The sequence below is a fragment of the Rhineura floridana genome, chromosome 2 (assembly GCF_030035675.1).
Source record: "Rhineura floridana isolate rRhiFlo1 chromosome 2, rRhiFlo1.hap2, whole genome shotgun sequence".
Classification (NCBI taxonomy): domain Eukaryota; kingdom Metazoa; phylum Chordata; class Lepidosauria; order Squamata; family Rhineuridae; genus Rhineura; species Rhineura floridana.
The window spans coordinates 148649959-148664321 of NC_084481.1; the positions used below are offsets into that span (position 1 = coordinate 148649959).

General features: G+C 40.0%; 1 long non-coding RNA gene across 2 annotated transcripts in view; it reads right to left on the reverse strand.

Moving 5' to 3' along the window:
* Positions 1-5067: 5067 nt before the first annotated feature.
* Positions 5068-14363, reverse strand: part of LOC133378332 (uncharacterized) — a 47360-nt gene continuing 38064 nt past the window's right edge. Inside the window, exons 1-4 of one of the 2 annotated variants that reach the window (XR_009760960.1) lie at positions 10368-10483; positions 8209-8263; positions 5469-5613; positions 5068-5365 (exon numbers count right to left, since the gene is read on the reverse strand). This is a non-coding gene — a long non-coding RNA (uncharacterized LOC133378332). Of the gene's footprint in view, positions 5366-5468; positions 5614-8208; positions 8264-10367; positions 10484-14363 lie in introns of those variants that run through there. The other variant, XR_009760961.1, reaches the window with a different exon arrangement.

Consider the following 14363-nt stretch of genomic DNA (forward strand, 5'->3'; position numbering starts at 1 on the left):
ATCAGGAGAGCTTGAAACTGAATCCTAAGGGGGAGGGAGACGTAAACTATTAGGTAATGACTAACAAAGGCTTGTGCACAATAAGAGGAACTGAGAGAATGGCTCTAATGGGGCCTAGTAATAGCCTTGATAAAAATGTAGGAAGGAAGCCAAGCCTTAAATTACATAGTCTTGGATGTCTGTATACTAATGCCCAGAGTATGGGAAACAAATAGGATGAACTTGAACTCTTCATACAGGAGAGTAAATACAACTTGATAGGTATAACTGAAACTTGGAGGGATGACTCCCATGACTGGAATACAGCAACTGAAGGATATAACTTGTTCAAAAAGAACAGAAGGAATAGAGAGGTAGGCAGAGTTGTGCTATATGTTGAAAATATATATATCAAGTACAGTTACTCAATGAGAATGGCAAAATGATAACAGATGACAAAGAAAAGCCAGCAGTGCTCAATTCCTACTTTGGCTCAGTCTTCTCCCAAAAAAGGATCTGTGACCCTCCCGGGAAACATGAAGTAGAAGGGGCAGGATTGGAGCTTGAGATTGATAGACAAATGGTCAAGGAATACCTAATCACTTTGAACGAGTTCAAATCAGCAGGGCCCGATAAACTGCATCCTAGAGTATTGACGGAACTGGCTGAAGAACTCTCAGAACCACTGTCTATTATCTTTGTGAAATCATGGAGGGTGGGTGAAGTGGCAGATGACTGGAGGAGGGCTAATGTTGTCCCTGTCTTCAAAAAGAGAAAAAGGTGGAACCTGGGAACTACAGAAAACTCAGCCTGACATCAATACCTGGGAAAATTCTGGAGCAGATTATAAATTAGTCAATCTGGAAGCACCTTGAAAACAATACAGTGATTACTAGAAGCAAGCATGGATTTATCAAGAACAAATCCTGCCAGACTAATCTTATCTCATTGTTTGATCGGGTAACTTACCTGGTAGACTGTGGGAATGCTGTGGACATAATAGATCTCAACTTAAATTAATTAAATAAATAAATAAATTTCAGCAAAGCTTTTGACAAAGTGTCCCATGATATTCTGATAGAAAGATAGTTAAATGTGTGCTGGATGGAACAACTATCAGGTGGATCCACAGTTGGCTCCAGAATTGTACTCAAAGAGTGCTTATCAATGGTTCCTTCTCAAACTGTGGAGAGTAGGGTTGCCAGGTTCTTGGCCTGAGACTGATCCTGTATCTTTAGGAGAAGAGAAAGTCAGCCAAGTGCAGGTGTTCTTGCAACCCTGTAATGGGAAAAACCACAAGGTGGAATTCTCCCTCCCCCCTCCCCAACTTTTAAAGATACAAAAGATCTCTTGGTTGCCAGGCCCGGTCTCCAAGAGGTCTTCTGTATCTTTAACAGTTGGGGAGGGGGGAGGGAGAATTCCACCTTGTGGTTTTTCCCATTACAGAGTTGCAAGAACACCTGCACTTGGCTGACTTTCTTTTCTCCTAAAGATACAGGATCAGTCTCAGGGACTGAACCTGGCAACCCTAGTGGAGAGGTAGCAAGCAGGGTACCACTGGGCTCTGTTTTGGGCCCAGTGCTGTTCAACATTTTTATTAATGACATGGATGAGGAGGTGCAGGGTATGCTAATCAAATTTGCAGATGATACAAAATTGGGAGGTATAGCTAATACTGTGGAAGACAGAAACAAAATTCACAGTGATCTTGATAGGCTGGAGCATTGGGCTGAAAACAACAGCATGAAATTTAACAGGAATAAGTGCAAAGTTCTACACCTAGGGAAAATAAACCAAATGCACAGGTATAAGAAGGGGGATACTTGCCTCAGCAATACTACATGTGAGATGGATCTTGAGATTGCTGTTGATCACAAGCTGAATATGAGCCAACAGTGTGATGTGGTTGCAAAAAAGGCAAATGCTATTTTAGGCTGCGTTAATAGAAGTATAGTTTCCAAATCGCTTGAAATATTGGTTCCCCTCTATCTGACATTGGTTAGGCCTCATCTTGAGTACTACATCCATTTCTGGACACTGCACTTTAAGAAGGATGCAGACAAACTGGAACAAGTTCAGGGAAAGGCAATGAGGATGATCAGGGGACTAGAAACAAAGCCCTGTGAGGAGTGACTGAAAGAACTGGGGATGTTTAGCCTAGAGAAAAGAAGACTGAGGAGAGATATGATAGCACTCTTCTAGTACTTGAAAGGTTGCCACAGGGAGGAAGGCCAGGATCTCTTCTCAATTGTCCCAGAGTACAGGACATGGAATAATGGGCTCAAGTTGCAGGAAGCCAGATTTTGAGTGAACATCAGGAATAACTTCCTAATTGTTAGAGCAGTACAACAATGGAACCAATTACCTAGAGAGGTGGTTGGCTCTCCAACACTGGAGGCATTCAAGAGGCAGCTGGACAGCCATCTGTTGGGTATGCTTTAATTTGGATTCCTGCATTGAGCAGGGGATTGGACTCAATAGTCTTAGAAGCCCTTTCCAACTCTATGATTGTATGATTCTATGAAATGAACTGTTAATTTGATACCTAGAAATAGAATCATCTGAATCAGCAGCAATGGACCTCTGCTTGCAGATACTGGGGAGAATATTTATCCTCTTGCAAACTTCCCTTGAGCATTGGACTAGTCACTGTCAGAGACATATTGGTGTCTTGGATCATCAGATGGCATTAGCACAGCCTTTTTTGTCTCCTTTATTTTATTTTATTTTCTTCTAGTCCTATATACTTATTTCCAAGTCTCCCTGATCTTGTTTTATATCCTTTGTCCAAGGAGCTCATTCTGAAAACAAGGCCTGTAGTCGTTAATAGCTGTAGATATTTTACTTTCATAAAATGCTTCAGTGCTTTGGTAAATGTTCAGATTGCTCATGCATCTTAAACAGTTTGTTTGCAAAGTACAAAAAAGGAAAGGAATGGCTGCCAGGTCCTTCAAATATTCTGTTCTTTTCATTTAACATATTGCAAATACACAAAAAGCCCTGTGTAATAAATAAACATACCATCCCTATGTTTGGATGTGAATTTTAATCTATGCTAATTTTATACACAACAGTTGCTGCAGCCAGATTCTATTTACAGTCTTTCCACAGTTAGGGAGACATTGATATCCTCCTGAAATAATTGTTTCTGTATAAAACCCCTCAGTTGCTGTGTGTGTTGATAACTGATAACATCAGTGGAATGCCAAGAGCTGTGTTTATCAAATAAATTAGAAAGCCTGAGACATGATTTCTGCACCAACAGGGATAAGGAATGTCTAATTGAGCAACCCCAAAAGACACACAGCATGAGATCGTAGCCATTCTACCAGTCAGGGCTTCCAGAGATGAGTCATGGTCCCACTTTTTGACTCATACCAAAACACAAAATGAACCACCTACATACATTAACCATTCAGAATAGGGGTAGGGAAATCTGTGACCCTTCAGATGTTATGGGGCTCTTCCTCCCATCTGCCCCAAACTGCATGGTCACTGATGATGGAAGTTGGAGTCTAATAACATCTGGTTCCTCAACCCTGTCTCAGAATATAAAACTCAAATATGAAAATGTTGGAAACAGAATTTTGAATGTCAAAATTGAAAACTGAGCATTTTATATGTATACAAATTATACATATAACGTTTAGTGTACATTTTCTCTATTTTTATTGACTTCAGTTTTATAAAAAGAAGACTTGAGATGAAACCAAAAAGTGTCTGATTGAGGAAATCTACATTCAAGTCCTTCATCAAGTTTAAATTAATTGGGTATTCTTGGGAAAGTCTGTATGCTGAGATGAACTGGGTAGGGAAGGATTGCAATTCTAAAGGTGCAAAGAAATGCATATATGAGAGCAAAGGAAGCTACTTCCTATATTGACCATGTGACCTTCCAAAGTTTTATGGTCACATGATCAGTGCAGACAGTGCAGCTGGCATGTAAGCCTTTGAGAGAGGAGCCTGATACTACTGCAAGTGTAAAATGATTAAGTTTACGAGAAACAGATCTGGATAAGGGACAGGTTATATTAGTTTATAACCATATAGTAGTTTTGCAAGAACCAATCAAGAGAATTAACCTATTACTGAAACACTTTCTCCTTTGGATGCCTCCGTCATTCATTTTCTGTTTCAAGATCACCCTGAGCATTTTGGTTAGGGAGGCAATAGTAGGTCCCTGATATTAAATTACTTTTGGTATGGCAATTCAATGGAGGAATACTACAGTTCCATTCCCAGAGTGGCTTAACAAACAAACACTCTTCCAAGAGAACTCTGGGAATTGTAGCTCTGTGAGGGGAACAGGGGTCTATTAACAACTCCCAAGAACCCTTAACAAACTACATTTCCCAGGATTATTTGGGGGGAGCCATAGCTCTTTAAAGTGATATGCTACTGCTTTAAATGTACAGTACAGATGGAGTCATTGCTTCACTCAGTGTCCTCTTTGATGGGCAGAGTGACACTGCTCTCAGTAAGTCGTTCCCTATTCTGCGTATAGAGCATGCATCCAGAGATCGATAACCATATCCCACTTGTTCTTTCCATACCTAGTTTCTGCTATGCCCACCATATTGTTCTCCTTCAAAACAAAGCACTCCAGCTCACCCACCTTGGTTTAGAGGCTGCTAAGATTAGCATGTGCCCTTGGAATAATTTTCTTTTCAGACAGAGATACATTTCTGCATTTGTTGTGATTTGTCCCATATCCCAACATTATGACTGATGTAAATAAATTGGGATGGGGTGGGAGAAGAGAGAATAACTTCTCAAGTTTTACATTGCCATCTTGATATTTGACATATTTATGCAGTCTATTAATCTTATTTTAGGTCTGCAATGCTTTTTGGCTTCTCGTGTTGTGTGTGGCCATTTCAACTGGCTGAAGCAAATGCAGCCTTGTCTTTGCAAAGAGAAAATTGTCAGCTTTGGAAAATATTTGCCTTCCCCATCTTTGACTTAATGTTTAAAGTTTTCCTTCACTAGAGACTCTTTTTTAAAAAAAGAAAGAAAGAAAAAGAAACACACAATTTGGATGTACTTCTTTTAATGAAGAGCTCCTGGCAGTGAGCACTTGGGCTTCAACTAAATTACATTACACAGAATGTAGTATCCTTGTGAACACTTTATAAAGGCTTTTACCAGTATGTAAAATAAAGACAAGCAAGCTAAGCTGCAAACTATGTACACAAAAGAAAGAAAGCTGGAATTGTAAGATGTGTAGAATAATGACAGATTATGACTATGAAGTGAAAACATTACACACATCTTTTATATGAATAAAAATGCAAGACATGGCACCAGCGCCTTTATCTTCTGGGAGGAGAAATGGCCAATTGTAGCAGCCAGGATGAAAGTGCTCTCTCTCTCTCGCTCTCTCGCTCTGCAAGAAAGAGACAAAGAGAATGGTTTTTAAATATTGTTTAAAAAATGCATGGCAGGTAACAAAGCAATAATCATTTTTAAAAATAGGATATTTTCCCCACCTCCTCAATTTCAGTGCCATTTCAGCCACTGAATCTCCATTATTTGGCAGGCAAGGGAGGGATGAAACCTTTGATTTGAACTATTTTAGCCCAACCTGTGGTGCTTCCTCTGCATCTAGTACCAAATTTCTTCCATGTTTCTGATCTGTAAAATATACAGAATGTGGTTGGACAACAATCAACAGTGGATTATATTTGGGATGATGAAAATACTTCCTATCCAGTCAACATAATCACTTTTCCCCCTATTCAAGGACATATTTTAAATGATGTCTCTCAAGACCAGCTTTTGGATGTTCATCAATTGAGTTCACAAATGGATATTCATTGCTTGATAGCTGCATAATCAAGTTGCATGTGGGAAACAGCTTGTTTGAAATTTCCCCCATGGAAAGATCAAAGCATGTGAAAAGTTGCGTGTTGAGAATGCATGGAGAAGATCCTCTATGTTCTGAGAGATTTTGATGTCAGATTCCTCATAAAAAAGTAGCTTCTCATTCCGATACGCGACTGTCACTTGGAATTGTGTCACATGCCCCCAAATCATTTGAACCAGCTTTCATTTCCATTTACTTAACCAGAAAATCAAACTTAGCATGCTTCCAGGATTTAACCATTTTTCAGATGGGATTCAGTCGTATATCAGCAAATTCAGTTTGCACAAATAAAGTTGATTTGGAGGTCTTGTGAAACAAACCTACTTCTCCAAAGGATCAGACCTTTCTGTGATAAGCGATTGGAAAATGGTCTGGAAAGTGTGGGATAACACTTGCTTTGACACACCATCTAATCTCCCCATGAACAAATCAGAATGAAAATTGATTAAATAACCAACATCATCTAATCTCCCTGCAAACAAATAAGGTGAATGCTCAATAAACAGGTTGTCTGGAAGTGAAACTAGATACAATTTGGTTGTTTGCATAGTTAGCAACAGAAAATGAAAGTTTCCTTTATAAAGTGGTCACCAGGACACAACCAAGGAATCTTGGGATTCATGTCCTTAATACAGAATGTTTATCACGAGTACTTAAAAATGTTGACTGTCTATATGTAGACTCAATATCTAAAGTATCTCTTAATGAAATCCAAAGAAACATTTCTTTTTTCAGAACTAAGAAAGGGACTGATGTAAACTGATATCTTTTGGTGATAGCTGACTAAAAATATCTCCTCTCTGTGTGACACCCAGATGCAGTCATTTGAAAGAAAGTCTTTTGAAAGCCTGCTTAGAAAGTGGAAGAGAAGGGGAAAATGTTTTTCATGGATGGAAGTGGATTGTTTTAGTTCTTTGATCTGTCCATTGGGACATCTCTTTGGGACAATAACTTTTGTTAAATTGAGATACTATCCTGAGTCACTTTGCCACCATCTAAATCAGGATTAAATGAGGATTGAGTTTAATGCTACTGAATAAACCATTTTCTGATAAGAACCACAACATATTTTTAGTGATCTTACAGGATGTTCATCCACTTGGTGGCAAGAAAGAAATTGGGCAGGCTATGTAAACTGGATTTTTAAAATGTTTTTTACACAAGAGCAAAATGAAATTCCCAACTTTAAACTTCATAAAACACAGCCTGGTCATTTTGTACACAAAGACAGGTGTGGCTGCTAAATGCAAAGTTTTAAGGGTTGTATTTTAAGGATACCATCAAAAAGAAGGTGTTACCACTAGTTCTATAAATGAAGCTTAATAACAAAAAGAGCAACAGCTAATGAGCCATGAATGTACACCCGCAGTAATACTAATTTATGTTGGACATGCAATTCTCATCAGAAAAAAAAGCTTGCCAAACTACAGCTTATTGAGAAGCACATCCACTAAATTTGCTTCTAAACACATTTACAAAACATGCTGATGCATAAACCAAACTGCTGGTTTTCTCCAAGGATTTCAGCTTTAGTGAAACACAGACACTATTTCATAATTATATTTATCCCAGGTAGCATTTGTATATATAAACAGAACCTTCTGTTCTTCACCTGGAAAAAAATGGATCTTCTTTGATGATGAATAAGTGTACGTCAAGCTATTTTGCAGTATTCAACTAAATAATTGTGTGAGTGCAAGGATTACTACTAGTGCAGTCAGACTTCCCCCTTCTCATTTCCCAACGCATGCCCTGTGTCATCCCCAAATCTGCTGCAGAGAGTTGGGGGAATACTCAGCATGTACAGGGAGGAAAGGGGGAGAACATTCCACTGCATAAGAAATCCTTGTGTTGATGGAACATTTACCTTCGGACTACAGTGAATACAACCCATTGATTGTAAAGAATATATGCATGTTCAAATGTGTCTGTGGCTCAAGGCTATAAAGTATTCTATGCATGAAAAGGCTTTATTAATCACTATTTGCAAGTATGTTACACTATTTGAAGAGACAATGTCATGATTAGGAATGGGTGGGAATTTCACTTAAATCTAATCAGACTTCCTGCTAGTCCACATGTTCGCTATCTTTACAGACCAATCCTGAATGTTGCGAGTTTCAATGGCTTTTCCTAACACCAGATTTTTGTTTTTTAAAAAACTTCATCAAACATTTCTTTGCTAATACAAAACTGACCCAGTGCCTTTGCTTTGCTAACTTTAAAATGGCTAACCTGCTCTTTGCTTTGCAGCCTGCATCTTTGCTTTGCTCAGCCTGTTCTTTGCTTTGCAGCCTATGTCTTTTATTTGCTAACATTAAGATGACCAGCCTGCTTTTTCATTTGCTAATTGTGAAACTTACCAGTCTGTTTTTTTCCTTTGTTAACTGTGAAAATGACCAGGCAATCTCTTGCATTCTGTAATGGTAACAGACAAGATGATCTTTTGCTTTCTCCCAGGGCTGGGGGCAGGAATCCAGTACAATTTTGGATGAAGAGAAAGAGGAGAAGGGGGGACTGGGTGGGCACTGGGCACTGGGAAAGCCACTTTCCTTTCCAAAAGGAAAACAATGTTAACAATATTATTTTAAAGGAGAAAAAAATGGAACAGTGAAAGCAAAGGACATTGAAAACACAACAAACATAAAACACATCTGCCTGTCAGTTTGATGAAATGCAATCAAACCGGCACCAACCAGTGGATCACATCCCTACATGTGATTGAGCATTTGACTTGGACAGGGAAGAAGCCCAGGTTCAAATCCCTTCTCATCCCTGTAGCTTAGTGGGTAATGCAAGTTCAGTCACCTTCCCTCAGCCTACCCTTCCTCATGCAGTTGTTTATGTTATTATTTATTTATTTATTTATTATATTTATATCCTGCCCTTCCTCCCAGTAGGAGGCCAGGGCCATTGTTGTGAGAATAAAATGGGAATCGCATAGAAGGAAAGAAAAATAAATAAATATGATTATAGCCCTATTCAAACAATCAAAAACAAGCAATGATCATTGCAAGAGGGAGGGGCCGCACCCCACTTCTGCTGTTGCCAGCCTCTCACTGAGGTTTCACATGGGTTGAAGAAATTTCTGCATTAGGGCAGCCTGCTAAACACATGCAGTCTCTGTGAGCTGGAGCCCTGAGCATTAGAGATGAGCCTATGAAGGGCTCAGGGGCTCAGAGCCACACTCCTCTTACATGTTTTATTGTTGCATATTTTTGAATGACTGAATATGACTTATGATATCCCATGTCCATGCAGTACAGGAGAGTGGTCTTGCTATGTAGGAATAGCCTGTTCACCATTTTTTAAAAAGAAATAAATACGAGGTGTGTTAGATACCCACAGCAGCCCAAAGCTTGAGACCCAGAGTCAATAAATCATCTTGTCAGGAAGCATGACAGCAATATTTAGGAGCATTTATTCTAAGGCTACTGCAGAAAAAATAGAGTACACTGTATTTCAGGCACAGTACAGTACACTTTATTTCAGAGTTACCCTGCCATGCAGCAGAGGTGAAGTGATATGCTTCAGACAGCACTGGGGTGTGTGTGTGTGCGTACGCACGTGTGTATAAAGGGAGAAATTGGCATCTAAATGGTGCAGCAAGACTTTTTAAAGCATTGGCCCTAGTGGGGGTGTCATTGCTGCTCTGTTTCAGAGAGCAAAATGTCTTAGGCTGGCATGGCTTCCTTTCCTAGATCTTCGCACATTGCAGGTCTTGCAGCACTTCTACAAGGCTTCATTCTTAACTCAGTTGTACTTAATGCCCAGAAAGCTCTAGGTTGTCTTATCTAACTCACAAACTTAATGGTTCTCTTAATTTTAGGGAAATCACAGTGTAAAACCTTTCAGGCAAGGGTCTAGGTAAGTTAATGCATTATTTTAAAGGGAGATGAATTCTCTGTGACTTGAGATGGGGATCTTATAGCCCTTACATATTTTGGGGGGGCAGAAAAGGAAAGTTCACAAAAAGGTTTAAAGTTGCTACAAGGAAAAGGGATTGACCTCTTGGTGTGTATATATATATATATTATATATATATATATATATCATAACTTATGCTGATTTAACTTATAGAATAACTTATAATATAACTTATGCTGATTTAAGCTCAGTCATATGAGCTGATGTGCTGAACTCATAGAGCTGAGGGCTACATGTCCCAGTCCCAGGGTGAGAGTGGTACTTTTGACATGCCCGTGTGAGAACACTGGTACTACACTGATTTTGCAACAACCCAAGCCTTGGATGTTGGCCATAAGGGAAGATTAGAGACCATCATAGGAAGCAGTGTGAAGCCAAGAAAGCATCAGTTATATTCATACATTACATTGTCTTCCATAGAATCATAGAACAGCAGAGATGTAACAGGCCCATAACATCATCAAGTCCAACCCCCCTGCTCAATACAGGAATCCAAATTAAAGCATACTAAGCAGGTGGCTGTCCAGCTGCCTCTTGAGTGCCTCTAGTGTTGGAGAGCCCAGCACTTCCTAGGTAATTGGTTCCATTGTCATACCACTCTAACAGTTGGGAAGTTTTTCCTCATGCTTAGTCGAAATCTGGCTTCCTGTAACTTGAACCATTATTCCGTGTCTTGAACCCTAACTTCCATAGAATTTAAGGGTACTTTTTGCTGGATGTGCCCTGTAAATTCAATAGAATAAAATCAGTGTGAATCATTGATCTCATATTTCATGGCAAACAATTCATAAAGGAAATGATTAAAAATAATAATAATAACAATAACGAGTCCATGCCTTCTCTGTTAATAGCCTCTATTGCAGCACAATGGTACTGAAATACATACCTCATTCCATGGGAACAGTTGTGTGCAACCCCATGTGCATGATAAATGGCAATGGAAACATGTACTAGTATTGAAATAGATGGCAAGCAGAGTAGGAGAGACCTGCTCTGTTTACACATTATAGGATACCGTCAAACCCATTCCCATGCCCAAAAGGCCGGACCATGTACCCATCAGTGTAGGATATTGGCACAAGTTTAAATGTGGAACAATCAGTTTAAATGTGGGACAATCAGGTTCAAATTCCACTTTACCTGTTCACTGGGTAGCCTTGGACCTAACTCACTTCTCAAGGTTGTTGTGAGTCCAAAATGCCACCCTGAACTCTACTGAGAAATGACCTTGTAAGCCAGTAGGCTTGGGGTAGCAAGCTTCCTATATAAAGGAGGCCTCTCCCCCAAACACTTCCTCTTCACCTCTTTCATCATCCTGCCCTCCCACACTTTGAGCAGTGTAGGGGTGCTTTCACACATGGGGCTAATAGTGCTAGTTTAACAGATGAAAAAGGTAGCGCTTCTGTCCCAATTTTTAAAATCCCTTTCACACTGCAGTACCTCTTGCATTAAGGAACATCAGCTTTTTCATCCAATATACCAGCATTTTGCACAACGGTCTTTCACATGGCTTGTTTTCGTCCCTCATCCATGCACACTGTTCCCCACTGTATAGGAGGTCTAAGATATTGTCCCGTCGCCATGCAAGGCCTCTCCCTTTTGGATCTGACTTTTTAAATTGTTTTAGTTGTATCAAGATGGGTGTGTGCATTAAATGCTGCTGCTATCTGCGCTGATACCGGAATAGTGGTACAACATTCGTCAGGCAAAACAACAACGACAACAACCTGCACAACTAAAGGGCGGGAATACACTGCATGCTGGGATGCTTGTCATGTGAGCGGCAGCAGCTAGCGAAACACTCCCGCGATCTTCCGGGTTCCCAGCCTTGCTAACAGATTATTTCTGGTATCATTTATTGCGGAAATTAGCGCTGTACTTGCACTACATTCCACCAGAATTCTGGAGCTACCCGGTATGTTGTGTGAAAGCTCAAATATAATGCACAAATTACCAGGTAAGAAATTGTCAGAATAACGGAATAAAGTGCAGTGTGAAAGCACCCTAGGTCTTTGCAGTTACTATCTGGGACTGAGTAGGAATTTTAGGGCATCCTTTTTTGCCTACTCTACAATGCTCTTAATTAAGTTGGCTTCTGATCGGTTGTGTTCAATCAGGCTGTTGCACAGTGGGTGAAGGGTACATCACTAACCTCCTTCTATTGTTGACTGGCTTGGGGGACAGCTTGATTTTGTGCTCTTGAGACCTGGCATATGCCAGCTGCAGAATGCTGAACAGCAGAGGTGGTTGGCCCAGGTCAGGCCACACACCTGAGAGGGTGATGGAGTTCCTCTGGATGGTTTTGCTCCCAGAGGTCTGGACAGATAATACATGCCTGCCCACACTTGTTTGGTCTGATTAGTGCAAATATAACTTTTAACCAAATGCTAAAGATTCGAGTCTTAATTCCAGGTGTGGGGTTATGTAAGAGGTGGCAAATAACATTGGTCTGAACTTGGGCTGCTTTCACACTGCACTTTATTCCATTATTCTGACGATTTCTTATCTGGTAATTTGCACATTATATTTGATCTTTCACACAATGTACAAGCTAGTTCTGGAATTCTAGTAAATATAGTGCAAGTTTAGCACTAATTTTCATGATAAATAATACTAGAAATAATCCTTTTTCAAGCTTGGGAACCCAGAAAATTGTGGAAGTTTTTTGCTAGCTGCAGTGATTCAGATGACAGGCATCCCAGCATGCAGTGCGTTCCCACCCTTTAGGCACACATTATTATTTTTTTGCCTGATGAAAATTGTACTGGTATATATATATAAGGGTTGCATGGCGATGGAACAAAATCTCATACCTCCCATACAGTGGGGAAGAGTATGCATGTGTATAATGGATGAGGAATGAAAACAAGACATTCACTGCAGCCGTGTGACAGATGGTATATCAGCTGAAAAAGCTGTTGTTCCTTAATGCAACAGGTATTGCAGTGTGAAAGGAATTTTAGAAACCAGGACAGAAGTGCTACCATTTTAATCCGTTAAACTAACACAATAAGCCCCATGTCTGAAAGCAGCCATGGTTTGAAACCATATATATTGTTGTGCATAGCTTATATATGTTAATATGAGTAAAAAGTAAAGGCAAGAACATAGACTGAATCATCTTTACTTCTAATATCTCAAAAAGGATATTATAGAGTTGGAAAAGGTTCAGAAGAGGGCAACCAGAATGATCAAGGGGATGGAGCAACTCCCTTACGAGGAAAGGTTGCAGCATTTGGGGCTTTTTAGTTTAGAGAAAAGGCGGGTCTGAGGAGACATGATAGAAGTGTATAAAATTATGCATGGCATTGAGAAAGTGGATAGAGAAAAGTTCTTCTCCTCTCTCATAATACTAGAACTCGTGGACATTCAAAGAAGCTGAATGTTGGAAGATTCAGGACAGACAAAAGGAAGTACTTCTTTATTCAGTGCATAGTTAAACTATGGAATTTGCTCCCACAAGACGCAGTAATGGCCACCAGCTTGGATGGCTTTAAAAGAAGATTAGACAAATTCATGGAGGACAGGGCTATCAATGGCTACTAGCCGTGATGGCTGTGCTCTGCCACCCTAGTCAGAGGCAGCATGCTTCTGAAAACCAGTTGCCAGAAGCCTCAGGAGGGGAGAGTGTTCTTGCACTTGGGTCCTGCTTGTGGGCTTCCCCCAGGCACCTGGTTGGCCACTGTGAGAACAGGATGCTGGACTAGATGGGCCACTGGCCTGATTCAGCAGGCTCTTCTTATGTTCTTATGTAGATGGGCAAACTGATATTTTTTTCCATATTCAGATCTGGTTTGAAGTACCTGATGTTTTGGTAAGATTAATGATGACTTCAGAAAGGGAGTTTGTAGAAGCTGAAGAAGTGCATATTGTCTAAGAGATAAAAAGTTGGTATTTCCCTCCCTGTTTTTTACTCTGGTGATTATTTCTAAGAAGTAATTTTATGAGATGTCTGTCATTTATTTTATTCATTGTGTATTTCTTTTCCGTCCTCTGAATCATTTTCACAAGCCCCATTTGTCTAGCATGCAGCCTTCACAAATGTAAATCAACCAAGGAGTACACTGACTTCGGGAGAGTAAATCCCATGGATAGAATGTTTCATCACCCACCATAAATTAACTGTCATATATTGTGACATTTTGCTGAATCCATTAGCAATGATGGCAGGAAGCCACAACTGAGAGCCAAGGAATGAAGAAAAGAATACATAAACCAAGCCAACTTTGAGTTCATCATTTTGACCTGCTGTTTGGGCCAATAGTTTCCTAACATGACTACCATACATCAGTTCTGCTTTCTTATTGAGAAAAATCTGAACAAATGTCCATGTGTGTTAGGTTTCAATGTACATTGACAATCATTTTCTCTTGGCCAATTCTATTCAGCTCTCTTTACCACAACTTGCCCTGGTTCACACAGGAGCCCATTTAGATGACTCAATGAGAAGCCTCTCAGTGATTGTAGCAGTTCCAAAAACTGCAATTTGCCAGGTGCTCTGAGAGGAATGGTGAGTAAAGATGTGGTTGGTTGGTTGTGGCATCAGTGCTAGGAGAGGGTTGAAAAGGATCTCTCAGTAGGTAGTAGCAGC